Source organism: Callospermophilus lateralis, chromosome 18 (genome assembly GCF_048772815.1).
Source record: "Callospermophilus lateralis isolate mCalLat2 chromosome 18, mCalLat2.hap1, whole genome shotgun sequence".
Lineage (NCBI taxonomy): Eukaryota > Metazoa > Chordata > Mammalia > Rodentia > Sciuridae > Callospermophilus > Callospermophilus lateralis.
This window is the reverse complement of record NC_135322.1, coordinates 48,894,364-48,912,176: the sequence shown is the minus strand read 5'-3', so window position 1 is coordinate 48,912,176 and position 17,813 is coordinate 48,894,364. Positions and strand designations below refer to the sequence as shown.

At 47.8% G+C, this 17,813-nt stretch overlaps 1 pseudogene; it reads right to left on the bottom strand.

The window, feature by feature from the left end:
• Window positions 1–6,859: 6,859 nt before the first annotated feature.
• LOC143383235 (cocaine esterase-like) lies at window positions 6,860–14,869 on the bottom strand (annotated as a pseudogene).
• Window positions 14,870–17,813: the final 2,944 nt, after the last annotated feature.

The window sequence follows — 17,813 nt, the reverse complement described above, 5'->3', positions numbered from 1 at the left end:
GGAATGTGGGAAACTGCTTACACAGTGGCAGGGAGGTGTGACTGTGACCTTCATAGCTGATTGGGTGCCCTTCAATAGTTCCTGATCTCTTATAGACCATGTTCTGAGAGCCTCTGAGGGCCCCTCCCTTCTCAGTCTGACCCTTCTTTTTGAAGGCATTTCTGTAGATACCCCATCCACACAAAACCAAGGTCCAGTTTACAGTCACTTATCCACTGGAAAGATGTGAAATGAGTGCCTCCCCGTCCAGGGAACTCCCAGGGATTAGGTGCCTCTGGGAGATTCTGAAACATCCTGAGCCCTGCGTGGGTGAATGGAAGCCCGTCTGGGTTAGGAGGATCTGCTCAACTTGACTTCCCTGATGAAGGGGTGTGGGGCTCAACTTCAGGCAGCGTACAGGTTTGCCTGCATAGGATCCTTGGCTAGCCTACCCCCACCCCCCATAGGCTCTCACATCTCAGTGTTGTGTCCTTCTCAGCCACATTGGGGAGTAATCAGCTTTATCCACAAGTGAGTAGCCAGCATGCTGAGAGCACTGCTTCTCCTTGACCTCCACCCAATCAGCAAGGCTGCTGTGGATTCAGTTTCCCTTCCAGTGTACCCTGCTCCAAGCCATTGCCCAGCTCCAGCCTGGGCAGATGCTTTCTCTGCTCTGATTCTCCTCACCTAGTTCTCAGCTGGGCTTTGGGCTCCTCCCAGCTCAGTCCTATTATAAGCTCCTTTGTGTCAACTGGACAACAAGTGCTTCTTCCTAATCTGGAGTCTGCTAGGGTGGAGGTCCCCATGGGCTCTGCCATTTATGGCACCATCTTACAGAGGCCTTGGCTTTGACAATGACCAAGATAATAGTAAATGTGAAATGATGAAGAGTTTCAGGAACGTAACTGTGTATGTATTTGTATATATTTTACCTTATACATATATAGAAATGAAAGAGAGAGAGAGAGAGAGAGAGAGAGAGAGAATGGAAGATGGAGGCAGAGTCTAAAAGTCAAAACAAATATCTGCAACTGATACCCTCATAAATGGCTTCCCTATGAAGGAATGTGGGGCTCAAATTCAGGCAGCCTAGAGGTTCCCCTCTAGGGGATGCAAAGTGACAAAGTCTTTGGAGAAGAGTTTGGTATTTCCCGTAAAATTTCCGTACACACTTGCCATGTGACTCAGCAATTCTCCTCTCAGGTCTTTCCTCAACAGAAATGACAGCATGGGTCCATATAAATAATTTATGACAATGTTCCTAAGAGTTTCGGAATTGGAAACTGAAAATGTATAGAATTGGTCAAAAAAATGGAAGTCACTCAGATGTAAATCAATTGGTCAGTGGATAAAGTGTGGTGTGTGCCTACAAGGAATGCCACTCCCCAGGAAAAGGAATCTGAGATCTGCTTGCATCTCAAAAATAGTATGTGAACTGATAGAGCCATTCCTAAAAGTATCCATGTGCATCATATTTGGGGCAAGGCAAACTAAAGAAACCCAAGCAATTAGGTGACTGCCTTAGAGCAGGATTCAGGGCAAGGAAGGGGCATGAGGAATTTAGGAGGTGAAAGAAACTGGTAAAACTTGTGGTGGTGGTGTTTGCTTATCTTACATATTACCTCAGAGTGAGTATATTGTACACACAAGAGATTAATTTAATTGTATATAAGTTATTCCACACTGGGCTGTGAATGGATGTAGCTCAGTGGTATAGTGCTTGCCTAGCATGCCAAGGAAGTAGGTGTGGTCCCTAACACTGTACACACACACACACGCACACACTTAGACTCAACAATAAGGCTATTTAAAATCTATTAAAAATCTACAAAATATTGTGGGAGCCCCTTTGGGTAATACAGTGTGCTTCTGCAGAACTGAAACATAGAGGCATGCTCGCAGGAACTCAGTAAATGCTATAAGGATGCACCCATCAGTCTTCACCAAAAGGAAAGTCTTTCCTGTACTGGGCCCCCTCAGGCTTAATGTTAACCTTGTCTGTGCCCTGGTGGCCCAAATGGCAAAATGGAATTTTCATCTTTTGCCCAAAATTCATGAAGGTCTTTGGGCTTAAATGTAGTGAATGGAAACAAGGAGGTCATCTCCCCTGGGAAAAGTAGTGCCCCAGGAGGGCATGTCAGTCAGAGGTTGGGGAGAGGGGGACTCCCAAGGTCTTTGGGATGAGAAATCCAGCCTCTAAGTGTCTGATAGAAAAAGATTTGAGGGAACCCAGAGACACATTGAGCATCATTTGCTACCTGTGTTCAATGAGAAAAGATGAGAGGGTTTTTATAGGACAAGTCAGAAGAGTTTAGAGACAGCAAAGAGTGGGAAGGAAAATCAAGGACGTGGATGCCATAGTGAGTGGGGGATGGTCAGGAGGCTGCAGGGGAATTCTGCAAGGGAGAAGGACACCTTAATGGATGGAGAGGTTCTCAGGGAACCAGGGACAAGGATCTCTTCTCTGGACCTCCTGAGCCTCCAAGGCCTCTTCCAGGACACACCACACTGAAACATCTTCTCAGATGTGTTATAATCTTGTCATTGTGGGGCTCACAGTGTCTGCAGATTCACAGAGAGTAAGAGCCAACTTCAGGAGACAGGACCCTGAGGACCCCACCTGGCTCTCCTGTACATAATCAGCTGGCCCAGGCTATAGGGTCAATGGAAAAAACCCAGTCCTGCTTCTCACAAGTGTGGGGCAAGTCATCTCTCTGGGGTGGAAATAAATGGGTGAATGGGTTGTTTTAAATAAGCAGAGACATTTTCTAGTAGTTTGCAGTGTTGGTTGCTGAGATCTTGGGTGGAAGGTGCTAGGGTCTGTGAACTTGGGTCCACCTAATTCACACACTGAAATCTAATCTCCAATATAATGGTATTAAGAGTTAGCTCCTATCTGGGTGTGGTGACACATGCCTGTAATGCCGGTGGCTCTGTAGGCTGAGACAGAAGGATGGAGGATGGGGAATTCAAAGCCAGCCTCAGCAATGTTGAGGTGCTAAGCAACTCAGTGAGACTCTGTCTCTAAAAAATAAAATAAAATAAAATACAAAATAGGACTAGGGATGTTGCTCAGTGGTTGAGCACCCCTGAGTTCAATCCCAGCTACCAAAAGAAAAAGAGTTAGGGTCCTTAGGGAATGAATAGGAAACCACTGGTTATTGTGATGAGTTCTTCTTCCTCAAGTGTTTAAGTTTGAACATTAGAGAAGTGCCAAGGTAAGCATATAAAGGAGGTTTTATTTAAAAAGTAGTTTTAAAAAAGTGGTAATAAAAAGTCTTCTCCTGGGAGAAAGAAGGAGGCCATAGCTGTATCCTGGTATTTCTGAATTTAGGGTTAGGGTTAGGGATAGGATTAAGGTTGGGGTTAGGGTTAGGGTTAGGGTTCGGGTTAGAGATTAGGGTGAGGGTGAGGGTGAGGGTGAGGGTTGAGGGTTGAGGGTTAGGGTTAGGGTTAGTGTTAGGGTTAGGGTTTAGGGTTAGGGTTAGGGTAGGGTTAGGGTTAGAGTTAGGGGTTAGGGTTAGGGTAGGGCTAGGGCTAGGACTAGGGTTAGGGTTAGGGTTAGGGTAGGTTTAGGGTTAGGGTTAGGGTTAGGGTTACCTTTCTGCCTTAGTGACCTCTCCCCAATGGAAAGGAGGCTAGGGTCCTTTACCTCCAATCCCTCAGGGTACAGTAAGGAATTCCAATACCTAACCCAATCATAGGATCTAACTGTCCATGATCCTATTCAACTGTCTCCTACCTAAGGAAGGCATGAGAGTTTGGGAGCAGGGTTAGGGAATAGCAGTTTTACCCAGCTCCTTCCAGACCTAAGTCAGGACTTACATTAAAAGGTAAGTGGAAGAATTCTTCACGCTCAGTAAGAGACTGATCTAAGGCCCTAGGCAGGAAAAAAAAAAAAAAGTAAAAGTGTCTTTTACCTGAACTCATACTATACTAAACCAAAAAGTAAATTGTGTGATACTTTACTAATTACCAGCTGGTCATATTTTCTAGGACTCTTTGGGGTTTTTTTTCTTAAATTTCATATTTTTGGAACCCATGATTTTGATCCTACACACCCAGGTTAATGTTTTTCTGATCAGTCCTATTTTTATTGAACTTTAAAAACATCTGTAACATTGCACTGAAAATTTGCCTTCAAAAAGCTACAGGGCCTTTGCTATTGTGTTATGTGTACACACTTGTGTTATGTATGGTATGTCTATATGTGATTATGTTTGGGAGGTCAGTCCACTGGTATGGTTTAGTTGGTCACTTAGCTACCTCAGTCGCAGTGGGTAGAGATGCGGAGTCAACACATAGACATTTTGGGAGCTGGTGAGAGTGCTGGCAGGTGACAACCTTAGCCAACCTCCAGGCAAGCTCGTTTAATGTGGAAGTGAATACAATTGATATAGAATGCATCCTCCAGTCATACATAAGCAAGCAGGTTATACAACATCTAGAAACCAATCATCATTATGATGAATGTAGACACACTATGAGGAAGCTCTAAATATTGTACGCGATAGAAGGAAGATAGAAGGGGACCTTATGAGTTGGGGGTTTTATGCCCTGAAGCATCTGACTCTCTTCCTGGTAGAGAGTCAGTAGCTTGGCAAGCTGACCTCAAACACTGAGGATGTGGTTTCACTGACGGCACGCTAGAGCAGAACCACTCTGGGAAGCATCCTGTGCATGATCAGAACTGAAAACCATACAGGGGCATGTTTGCAGCAGGAGCACAAGGAATGTTTGCAGGACAGAGATGAAGAATTTTATGCACCAGTCCCTGTACACTAAAAGGAACTAAAAGGTCTTTTCACCTCTGCAGAGATCCAGTCACCCAGGCTTACCGCTATCCTCGTCTGCCCCCTGGTGTCCAGGATGGGAAACATGGCAATCTTCATCTTCAGCTCTAAAGGCCTTGGTGCCCTGTGGTGGGGCTTAAAAGCACTGGGTGAAAGAGGGGAGTTTCTTGTGAAGTGGCAGGGCCAGAGGGAGACAAGTTGGTGAGAGGGAGGGTATAGGGGTAGTCTCAAGGTCCATGGAGTGAGGGACACAGCCTTTCCATGACAGAGAGAAAATGATTTGAAGGAACAAAAGGATATATTGAGCTTCATTTGGCACTTTTGATTACTGAGATAAAAGATGAGACGGTTTCTATTGGAGGGTCCAGAAAACTTTAGGGACAACAATGGGGTGAGAGAGAAAGCCAACACATGGATGCCATAGTGAGTGGGGGATGATCAGGAGGCTGCAGAGGGAATTCTGAAAGATTCTTTATGTATAGGTCCTCAGGGAGCCAGTGACAAGAATCCCTTCTGCTATGTGTCTGGACCTCTGGGCATGTCAAGACCTCTTCCAGGAAACACCCCACAGAGAAATATCTTCACAGTTGTGTTGTGATTGTGTTAGTGTGGGGCTCACAGTGTCTGCAGAGCCACAGAGAATAAGAGGCAACTTCAGGAGACAGGACCCTGAGGACCCCACCTGGCTCTCCAGGATGCACCCAGCTGGCCCAGGCTCTAGAAGCCAATGGAAAAGCTCAGTCCTGCTTCTCATAAGTATGGGGCCTGTCACTTCATTGGGATATAAAAAGATGAGTATGCAGGTAGATTGAAAGTTAATGATGGATGACATTTAATCCCCAGGTGGGCTCAGGGATATGGAACTTTGGTTTTGTTTGTAGCCTGGGTGGGTTAGATGTTGGAACTCTAAGTGTTTGGCCTGAAAGTTTGTGTGCTGCAAATTCATACATTGAAAGCCAGTCTCCATGGGCTGGGGATAGAGCTCAGGTAGTAGAGTGCTTGCCTAGCCCGCACTAAGCTCTAGTGCATTCAGTTCTAATGCACTGAGTTCAATTCCCAACACACACACACACACACACACACACACACACACACACACACACAACCACATACAAAAGACATCACTAATAAAATCAGTCTACTACCTGAGCTTTGATTGAAAAAGAAAGAAAGTCAGTCTGAAAGTGATGAATCATTGTGAGGGGACAGGGTTTTGGAATTGTCAAATAGTCCCAAAAACTTGTTTGCCCCTTCTGCCAAGTGAGGACATAGTGGGAAGGTGCCATCTAGAAACCAAAGCAAGACCTCCCCAGACAACAAATCGGCTAACATCTTGATTCTGGACTTGTCACCTTCAACACAGAAGACAACACATTTCATTGTTTATAAGCTACCCAGTTTATTGTATTTATTTGTTTATATCTTGTTGGTAGCACTGTGATCAAACCTAAGACCTTGTGCATGCTTGGCAAGTTCTCTACCACTGGGCTACTCTCCTGGAACTAGTTATTTTAATTTGAGCTCGGGTATCCCCAAGTGGCCAGCCTGGGCTGCATATGTAATTCTTTTCCCTCAGCCTCCTGAGTGGCTTGGGTTATGGGCATGTGCCACTATGCCTCATTAGGTTATTATTGGAATTGTTGTTGTTGCTGTTGCTATTGTTGTCACAGCAGCCGGATGGGGTAAAACACTGGGGGTTCTGATGTACAGGTTTTCTATAGATGTCCCACCAGTATGAGAACATGGGTACTTGCTGAGAGGTGGGCAAGGGGTTCAGAAAAGTACCAGCTCTGCTTCCTCAAACTTCTCTGTCAGCATGGGAGGGTGTGGCAACTTGGAGGATGGGATAGGAGGGGTTGTAGGGAAGGAGAGGGGAAGAAGGAGGGAGGGATTCAGGCACAGTGGGGTGAGGAGGAAGGTGGGCATGAACTAGTTTACCCATCCACAGCCTCCTTAGGAATTACTGAGTGTGTCTAACAGGAGAGGACCCATGGTGGAGTGTATGGACGAATAGCTATGTGAATGAGTGGGTCAACCCATCTTCTTGGGTGGGCATGTGTGGGCACCACAGGAAGACCCCATCACACCTAGCACACACCTCTCTTCCTGACAAGGGAGCTAGAACTCTGTGTGCTTCTCCTCAGCCCCTTTAGCTCCTAGATCTTGTGAGGCAGGGTCTTGGTCCAGAACTGCAGCCTGTGTGCCTTCAGGGCCTGGCCCACAGCAGGCTGGATGTCCAGCTGCAGGTACTGTTGGTCCTGGTTGAACAGTGGCCAGTGGGGTAGGCCCTCTCCCTTGGGATTCCTGTGTACATGCCCTCCCAGCAAGGCAGTGTAAGGGTCAATCTGAGCTCTGTTGAACTCAGACCTGACTTTCCACCCCAATTATGAACAGGGCATCCAGCCAGGCACACAGGGGTATTGAGAATGGGGAGAGGTGTCCTGATGTAGGAAAGTAATGACCTCTCACTTATGTCATTCCACACAGGGCAGAGCAACCTGGCCTGTGTTGCCCTTCCCTGTGAGAGGCTGGCTCCCATGGTAGCCCAGCACTATGGCTCACCCTCTGGATCACTGTGAGAAGAGACCAGTGGCATGCACCCACAAAGAATCCTCTTTTAGTGTGGGTCTTCCCATTGGAGAGGGGGCTAGGATATGATTAAGGACACGCATTTGCTAATGGGGTCACCTCAGACAAGGGGAGCACTGGAGGGCCTGTGGCCCCTGGGAGGCTGAGATGTGCAGGTGTCCTCACCCATTTCGAGCAAAGTTGGCCCAGTACTTCATCATCCTCCTGTTCAACAGCTCCTCCTCCTCAGAGAGCTCAACTGTGGGAGAAGGAAGGCCAGGGTTCAGGTCCTGGCCAACCCCTTCCAGATGTTCATTCCTGGCCATACTCAACATCCCAGCTGAACCTGTCTCTGGGTTCTAGACTTGTGTCCTTTCCCTTTTCCAACAGTCCTGGGGCCAGGCCCTCTGCTTGCCCAAATTGCCTTTACTACTCCCAGCCTTTAACTGAATCAACACTGGGCTCTTCTTTGGCCTAGAAGTTTCCTTCTTTTGGACACTGTGAAGTCATTTAAGAAATAATTATGCCTTTAACCACCCCCCTCTTCTCCTATGCTAGACACCATGGTTGGGTTGGGACAGGTGGAAGGAGCATAGACTGGAGTGGGAAAGGTCTAACCCTCGATGACCTGTGGATTTATAAGATGGTAGACACTGGATCCCATGCTCTCTTTTAGCCCCAGTTTCTCATTGTACCATAAGAGTGATTGCCACCAGGAGCATGAGAATGCTCCTGTGGAACACAGAGAACTCACCTCTGATGCCCTTGATGTAGGATCCAAGCACAAAGATGATTTCATCATCATGGTCAGCCTTCACGTGTGGTGGCTTGATGTCCTTGAAGATGCTGAGATGATCTGGAACTCATAGAAGTAGACAGGAGCTTGGGAACCTGGAGGGTGGACAGGATGTGTCATTCTTGGTAGCAAGATTACTAGGTCCAAAGCTGGCTTGAATCTTCACAGTGGCTGGGAAGCCCAGAATGGATCAGGGGAAGTTGGAAGGCTCTTTGTTAAGTCATATCTTGGACTTCCTGTCTGTGTGGTCATGGGCAAGTCCTTGAGTGCCACTACATTAGTCCCCTCCTCTGTAAAATGAGTGTGATGTCTCTCTCTTACTCTAGCCATAGTATTCACAGAGATGAGGGCCTTCAGGTACCTGGGACCAGGGTCTGGATAAAGACATGTGTCAGGGCATCACAAACATGAAGTCTGCCATCATCTCCTGGAACTGGAGTCGGAGGGTGTGGGGGTCCTCATTGTCTCCCATGTACTCCTCCATCAATAGGTCAGCACATTCGGCAGGCAACTTCATCTAGTCCAGGGGATCAGGGAGAGTCCTGTTAAGCAGTTTCAGGGAGGTAGCCACTTGATGTTGCGGATGGGGTCTAGGATGTGTCATAGAATAGGGCAGATCTGTCAAGCTGTGGGGTGTCCCCACTCACACATGCACATAGATCAATCTTTGTTCCTAGGGATCATTGAAAAAGAAGAGTGTCTGGCTGCACTCTTGCTTGGCACAGAACCCCAGGGGCCTCACCATCTGTGCTGATGTTCTCTGTAGAACAGCTCGCATGGTCTCTCTGTCTATTTCTTTGTGGATTTCAGGGGGGCTCATGACTTGTGTGGTGAAGGGATAGTCTACAGTTGTGGGTGGGAAGACCAGGAGCTATGATGTCTAAAGCCGCTCCCACCTGACTCTATTGTGGGGGTTTTGAGAGGGGACCCACCATGGGAAGGAGCCAGCCATTATATTTTCCTTATACCATAACCCTGTCTCCTCACCTACTCATCACAGTTGACACCAATGATGCTGGGAACAGGTTGAAAATCAGCAGAGGCCAGAAGCTCCTGGGGGTGCCTGGGTAGGAAGGCCCCATCCACCACAGCAAGAATGACACTGAAAGTCTAAGTGGGCATTCAAGGTACATGATGACAGGAAGGAAAGTCTCTGTTCTAATGACACCTGAGTTACCTCCAACTCATCCTAACTCAACCAATGATGCTCCCACCAACATTCAGAGAATCTACACCTGGTGTAGCATATTTTTGTCTCAATTACCAATCCAGGGCTATGAGGATATAAGAAGACCAAGCTTTGGAAATGAGATTCTTGTTCCACAGCGGAAAGGATTGTATTTTCCTTATATGATAACCCCTGTCTCCTCATTAAAGTCTGTTCAGCCCTACCTAGGTAATAGCCAGCATTTCCTGTTCACTCTTGCCCTGCAGGCAGTTCACTAGGGCCTCTGACTCTATTTACCCACAGGCAGACAGGTTGGCTACAATCTGTTAAGGAACAAAAAAGGGACGAATCATCCCTCGAGGTGGGGAGTGTGGTATTGCCTTAGGTTTCAGCTGTGTTTGGGTTACCCATAATTCTCAAAGGGTACCATGTATGTATTGCTGCAGGTATGAAATTCTTCTACCTTTCCTGAAGCTCAGGTGTCAACCAGAGGAGCCATCACACCTGCTTACATGGGTCTTCTGAGGATGAGGCCCCCAGGGTGCAGCTTTGCAGACTATAGAGCAAAATCAACCACTTGAGGCAGAGGTGTGTGGATTCTGACCTTTGAGTTCCTCAGTAACCCTGGGGTGGTGGCCAGTTCTGGATATACCTGCATGGTTTTTGTTCCCATAAAATAGAGTACCAGAGGCTCTAAAGTTGAAGGGCGAGGCACCAGATTTGGCCTCGGGTAGTAAAGGATACTCACTGTGGAGACAACTTTAGATGAGCTGGTGATGAGGCCAGGCAGCAGGGCCACCCCACTCTCCATGATGGTACCATGGAAGAGTCCTTGGGACATTGGAGACACCACATGTGAGGACACACTAGTGTCACCTGCAGACCCGCCAAAAATGGTGACCCGATCAGGGTTGCCTCCAAAGTGGGCAATATTCTGCTGGACCCAGCGTAGGGAAGCCATTTGATCCAGGTAGCCCCAGTTGCCAGTGGCATGCTGGTGTCCAGTGCTGAAAAGTGACAGGGACAGTGATCACTGTACTATCATCTGTCTGTTCTGTCCCCATTGATCATCTCTGTCCCAGGCTCACCTGAAGAAGCTCAGAACTCCCATGTGGTACTGGACAGTGACCACCAGTACATTTTCAATGGCTGCCAGAATAGAACCATCGTACATGGAAGCTGAGCCCACCACCAAGGCACCACCATGGATCCAGACCATCACCTGGGAAATCAGGAGATATACCATGTGGTAGCCACCGTGCCCCACCGTTCTAGCTGAATCCCTAGTGTGAACACCACTTTGGCTTTTGTGTAACTTCCCATGTAGAACCACACAGGACCTCATGAACTGGGACACTGGTAAGAGACATAAGTTTAATTTGGAAGATCCAGTCTCCCATACTATGGGGTCTACTCATGAATCAAAACCTGGATCTATTATTCTCAGAACTACTCTGAAGGAAAAGAAAAGTGACGTTTCTGTGATTATCCCACTTGAACATTAATTTCAATTGTCATCTAATTTCTGACCTTCCATGATATTGGAATTCAGTGATCTCAAAATGCAGCTTTGGGCACCTGAATGGATCTCTTGGGTACAAGCTGTTGAGTGGATCAGTGGGTCCCATCATTTGGCCTCTGAGAGCATCCAGGGCTCTTTGACTCCATGCCTAGGTCAGCTTCCTGCCTGCATAAGAGACCTTTTTGGAGATGATAGTGAGAAACTTTTCATGGTAGTTCACAGTAGTGGCCAGCTGAACCTGTGACTTTTAGTGTTGGTGGTATTGTTATGTAGTACTTGGGGTCAATCCCAGGCCGTCACAACATTGTGCTAGCTCTTTACCTTGAACCATGTCCCAAGCCCGCTTCTAATCTTCTCCCAAAGAAATGTTATTCCACTCTTCAACTGACCATGGCTAAATACTCACCGGAAGGTTAGAGCCCTCACAGGCATGTGCAGGCACATGGATGCTGAGGTACAGGCAGTCCTCTGACATGGGGATGGGAGGCAAGTTTATAGTCCCTAGGTTCAGAGCCTCTAAATTCAATGCATCTGCATTTTGCAGACACCTGGTGACAATGGAATACAGAGACTCCAAGAACTGATAAGTGGCCAATTCAGACCTCAGGTCCTGACTCGATCCCAGACAACCTCACTCTCTGCTTTAACAGATGTCTTGCCTCACATGGTCCTTCTTTCAAATAATTTCCCACTGAGTTCCAGGCAACAGGTTCAGGGTAAGCAGGGATGATCCCAGACCTCCAGGGAGGCCTCAAATTTGTTGAGCACTTGTGTCCCACTCCCCCTGAGGCTGGGCAATCATAACTCTGGGAAACACTGGCTGCCTGTGTTGACATTCACCACTTATCCTTGTCCCCATTCATGCCTGGAACAACATAGGTGTCCCCACACAGCTGGTGCCTGAGTGGATGCAGGTTAGTTTGTCATAGAAGGGTAGTGGGGCATCCCACAGCCCACTCAAGGCTCTCAGAAAACCTCACCCCTCCACTGAGACTCAAGCTATGAGCACATACACGTGTCCCTTGACCTTCTGGGTGGGGTCCCACTGTTGCCTTCCTCAAGGATCTGCAGCATCGACTGCTGGAGTCAAGGTCTTTTACAGGTTCAGAGAGCCAAGCCGACCCTCTCCCAGACTCACCTCCCCTGGTGGGAGAGAACACCCGGAATAAGCCAAATCCAGAGACATGTGTTTCTGCTCTTGTGTTCAGCACCTGGAGCTAATGACTTTGGGTTTCCAAGCCCTGAGGCAGGGGCCTGGCAAAGTTACTCCTGCATTGGAAAAAGGAATGTGGGAATTGCTCCAAATGCAGAGGGATACATTTTAATATAGTTGTTCATTTAGGGCCTGGGTTTGCATTAGGTTGCTAAAAACACATTAGCACTGATCTATAGCCCCAGGCCTTGCAGTGAAGTTTAGATGAAGGAGCCATTGCAGTCTGGCCCAGAGCTGGGAGTACCCACCCCTACTCCAGAACTGAGGTTTCCCAGATCCCAGGTAAGCTTACATGGCCGGGTGGGAGGTCCCATCCCTCACACCACTCCAAGGTTCAGGGGGCTCAGGGGCTACAAAGCGCAGTGGTCCCACAGGTGACTTGGCAAAGGGAATTCCCAGAAAGGTGTGTACCCCCACATTGGTGCCCTTCACATGGACAAGGCTGCCCCGCACCTGCCCGGTATGTGTCGTCCAGATGGGGCTGACTAAGTCCTGGCCTGTGGGCAGAGAGATGCACTTTAGACTTTGGTCTGCCCACTCAGCTGCTGACCTGCAGCACTGGGCTTGGTTGGCCCTCCTCAGCTCAGCCTTGTGGAGGGAGCTTGATCTGTCAACATTCACTTCAGAATTTCTCTGCCCATCCCTAGTGCCTATCCCCACCACCACTATCACTCGACCAGCTCACAGCCTATCCCTCCAGGCTCACCAGGCTCTTGTGACTTGCCACCATCCTTCAGCCCTAGCAACTGCCAGCAGAATGTCTTTTGGGCTGATGGGGAAGAATGTCCATTGCACTCACTGTGCCAGGTCATGTCACGCACTAGGAGGACTGTGGGAATGGAACTAAAGTTTCCCATCCTCAAGGATCTCATGCTTGAGAAGACAAGAAATGACATAAAGAATTACCATTCATGAAAGGAGAAACGGACATATGGAGGGGAGCTATGAGTTCAGACCATACAAAACTTGTCCTGCATGGGCTTGGGGATCAAGGCAAGGAGCCAATGGAAATCAACCTAGATATATCTGGCTTGTCCAAGTCATGATATTTGGTAAAGGTTGATGTTGGACATGCTGGGTTTAACTCTTCTCTCTACCCTAGAATGGGCCCACTCTTGGGTGCTGTGCAGCCCTCAGACTGTCCCAGTTCTCTCTGTGCTTCAGGGTGTAGGTAGTTGGCAGTCAGTTTCACAGTTCTCCTGCTATTGCTGACATCTCCACAGCTCCCACATCACTGGAGCCTTCCCTACCCTAGGCTCAAGATCTCACTCTAGAATGTGGTACATCTGAGCTGGTTTCCATAAGAAAAAGTTAAAAACTCCAAACCTCCTCCTCTCTCTCACCAGGTCCCCTAGGATCTGCATGTTTGATGCTACCTGGTACAGGTCAGGCCAGGGCAGCATCCACTCACAGGACCAGAGAAGGAAATTGGCCAGTATCCCTCCAAGTCCAAAGACACACTCCTGTCCCTACCAACATGCTGTCTCCACATAATGCCATGCCAGATGGATCGTGGTCCATGTAACTCATGTGGTGACTGGCCACTAATGCCTGATATTTGTAATTACAAAGGACAAAACCTGCTAAATATTCCTGCTTGCAATCTGATGACATAATGTTGCTGCTTCCTTGAGGAGAAGCCCTGCATGAAACAGCAGGAGGAATCTCACCCATGTATGTATGTAGTGGTGAGAAGTGTCCCCGTGTCCAGATGAAGAAAAGGTCACACCAGAAAAGATGGGTTTGTGACCATTTAGGTGAGAGACAAAGATGAGTAGTGTGAAAGACCTGGACCCTATTCAAGACCTAGATGGGCCTGTAGAGGAGCCAGGACTTGGTGGTCAGAAGACTGTGGGACACAAATCTATACCCTCTCAGGACTCAGGTTTTTTTTTTTTTTTTTTTTTGAAAAAAGTCTGTTGAAAATAGAATCTTTCAGTTAAGGTAGAGAAATCTTCTTGCTGATAAAATTCTGGATCTCTTATGCCCCTGATAAGGGAGGAAGCCTGTGAGTATTGATCTAAGTGGGACAGGCAAACAAGGATTCCTCTGTGAGATTAGACTGGGAAAGTTGGGTCTATGTCCAACACCTACAATAGGAGCTTTTGGTGTGGGAGGGATCCAGGATATGGTGACCCTCCCTGGGCTTGGTTCTCTCCTGCCTAAACCTTCTGATAAGGGACTAGAGACTTCTAGCAGGTACAGAGCACATTGCCTTTGTTCTATAACATAATCCAAGGCATGTCAGCTCAGGTTTGCCAGTGATGGGAACCCAGCAGTCATTCAGATCAGCGTTGAGAAGAGGCTTCTGTAACCCCCAGGACCAGTAACCTTGCCTGTGGATGCTATGGAAGGTGTCAGCACTTCTCTGTCCAAGGGGTCAAAACACTCAGAGCCAAATGTAACCAGCAAGCTCTTCTTATTGCTGTTGTTATTATCCAAGGGTGAGTAGTAGCTACAGCCACAGCCACACACAGGAGGGAAAGGTCCCCTATCCCTATTCCATTGCCAGGAGGCTTCTCACTTGCCCATACTGTGCTCCTCAGAATCCCCTCACACTAGCTCACTCCTCCATGGGGGTGTCCTCAGGCTGCTCTGACCCTCTCTGGCTCACCCTCCTGCCCCTCATCCCCCTCATCTGGCTCCTCTACCAACTCCCCCGCCCTGGTGCCTTCCCCCTAGGCTCAGGCTCTGTCTCTGTGCACTTTGGCAGATCCAACCTGGTCTCTACCACCCTCCCCATGGCAGCCTCACCCTGGCCCTGGATGAGGAGCATCAGGAGCCCATAGGCCACGAGGATGAGCCAGGCAGGAAGTCGATGCAGGCACATGGTCAGCTCCCAGGGCTGACCATGTGCCTGCATTCCTGGGCTTCACCTGGAAATGCAGAGCAGCATTCTGCCCAGGGGGAATTTGAACCTGACAGTGAGGAGGCTGGGAAATGGGAGGTGCCCTGCAAGGGGTGTGCTGCAGGAGAGTCACTCTGAACTCTCAGAGGTCGTGGGGGCAGTGTGCAGTGGGCAGGGCCCTACCCCTCTTCTTCCCTTGGGCACCTCCCAAGGTGCCGCACAGCCTCTGCAGCCCCTCTGAGATCCCAGGACCTTTCTCCTCACACCTGGAGTCACTAATTCCCTGTCTTTGCTGACCCAGGCCCATGAGGGTGTTGGGGAGGAGAGGAGGGAGCAGAGAGCTGGATGTAACTGGAGGAACCTGGAGGGCTTCTCTGGGAGGTGCAGAATGAAGATTTCCAGAGATGGAGAAACACAGGTGACCTTGCTGGAGTGAGGGGAACTGCTTGCACAGTGGCAGGGACGTGTGACTGGGCTTGCTGTTCCAGGGAACTCCCAGAGCTTAGGTGCCTCTGACAGATTCTGAAAGATCCTTAGCCCTGCATGGGCCAGGAATGGAAGCCAGTCTGAGTTAGGAGGACCTGATCAACCTAAATTTTCTGATGAAGAGGTGTGGGGCTCAACTTCCTGAACCCTGCATGTGTGAATGCAAACCAGTCTGGATTAGGAGGACCTGCTTAACCAGACTTCCCTGATGAAGGGGTGTGGGGCCAGGCAGCCTAGAAGTTCCCCTGCAAACCATTCTTGTCTAGCTTTCCCCCGCCCCTATAGGCTCTCACAACATAGTGTCGTGTCCTTCACAGCCACTTTGGGGAGCAATCAGCTTTATCCACAAGTGAGTAGCCAGCATGCTGAGAGCACTGCTTCTCCTTGACCTCCACCCAATCAGCAAACCTGCTGTGGGTTCAATTCTTCTTGCAGTGCACTCTGCTCCAAGCCATCGCCCCAGCCTCTCCTGGGCAGATGCTTTCTCTGCTCTGATTCTCCTCACCTAATTCTTAATGGGCTCTGGGCTCCTCCCAGCTCAGTCCTATTATAAGCTCCTTTGTGTCAACTGAACAACAAGTGCTTCTTCCTAATCTGGAGTCTGCTAGGGTGAAGGTCCCCAGGGGCTCTGCCCTTTATGGCACCATCTTACAGAGGCCTTGGCTTTGACAATGACCAAGATAACAGTAATAATGAGAAATGATGAAGAGTTTCAGGAGCGTATCTGTGTATGTATTTGTATATATTATCTATATTATCTCATAATATATCTATATTATCTCATCTCTCTCTATATATTATACCTTATACATATATAGAGATGAGGGGGGGGGGAATGGGAGCTGGAGGCAGAGTCTAGAAGTCAAAACAAACATCTGCAATGAGATCCCCCAACACGTGGTTTAAAAACAATTTGATAAGACCATCAGACTAAGTGTTGAAGAGGATATGGAGCAACTGATACCCTCATAAATGGCTGGTAGGGATGCAAAGTTACAGAGTCATTTTGGAGAAGAGTTTTTTTATTTCCCTTAAATGTTCCACACACATTTGCCGTATGACTCAGCAATTCTTCTCTCAGGTCTTTCCTCAACAGAAATGACAGCATGGGTCCACATAAATAATTTCTGAAAATGTCTCTAAGAACTTCATTAGAATTGGTCAAAAATGGAAGACACTCAGATGTATATCAACTGGTCAATGGATAAAGCATTCTACAAGGAATGCCACTCCCCAGGAAAAGGAATCTGCTTGCATCTCAAAAATAGTATGAGAAGTGACAGAGCCATTCCTAAAAGTGTCCATTTGCATCATATTTGGGGCAAGGCCAACTAGAGGAACAAGCAATTAGGTGACTGCCTTAGAGCAGGATTCAGGGCAAGGAGGTACTACAAAAGGGTATGAGGAAGTTTAGGAAGTGAAAGAAACTGGTAAAACTTGTGGTGGTGGTGTTTGTTTATCTTACATATTACCTCAGAGTGAGTAAATTGTACACTCAAGAGATTAATTTAATTGCATGTAAGTTATTCCACACTGGGCTGTGAATGGATGTAGCTCAGTGGTATAGTGCTTGCCTAGCAGGCCAAGGCAGTAGGTGCGGTCTCTGTACGCACTCATACACACACACACACACACACACACACACACAGACTCAATGCTAAGGCTGTTTAAAAATCTATTAAAAATCTACAAAATATCATGGGAGCCCCTTTGGTTAATACAGTGTGCATCTGTAGTGGGCTGGAGTTGTGGCTCAGTGGTAGAGTGCTCACCTAGCACAAGTGAAACATTGGGTTTGTTCCTCAGCACCATATAAAAATAATAAATAACTAAAAATAAAGTCATTAAAAAAAACAGTACTTCATCCTTTCCACTCGATGGTGCAGGAAGCTGCACCATGTAAGAGTGTGAGGTGACTCCTGTGTTAGGAAGTGGGAAAGCATGGTGCCCCAGAGGGTGAGCTGTGGTCATGTAGATGGAAAGCAGGAAAAAAAAAGAAAGAAATCCAGGCTGAAAGTGATGAATCATTGGGAGGGGACTGTGTTTAGGAAGTGTAAAATAGGCCCAAGAGAACTTATTTGCCCCTTCTGCCAACTGAGGACATGGTGGGAAGGTACCATCTAGAAACCAAAGTAAGACCTCCCCAGACAACAAATCTGCTAACACTTGATTCTGGACTTGTCACCTTCAACACAGAAGACAACACATTTGTATTGTTTATAAGCTACCCAGTTTTTATTTGTTGATATTTTGGTGGTAGCCCTGTGATCAAACCCAGGACCTTGTGCATGCTTAGCAAGTACTCCACTGAGCTACTCTCCCGGGACTTGTTTTATTTTGAGCTCGAGTCTCCCCAAGTGGTCAGCCTGGGCTGAATATGTAATTCTTTTTCCTCAGCCTCCTGAGTGGCTTAGATTGTGGGCATGTGCCACCAAGCCGA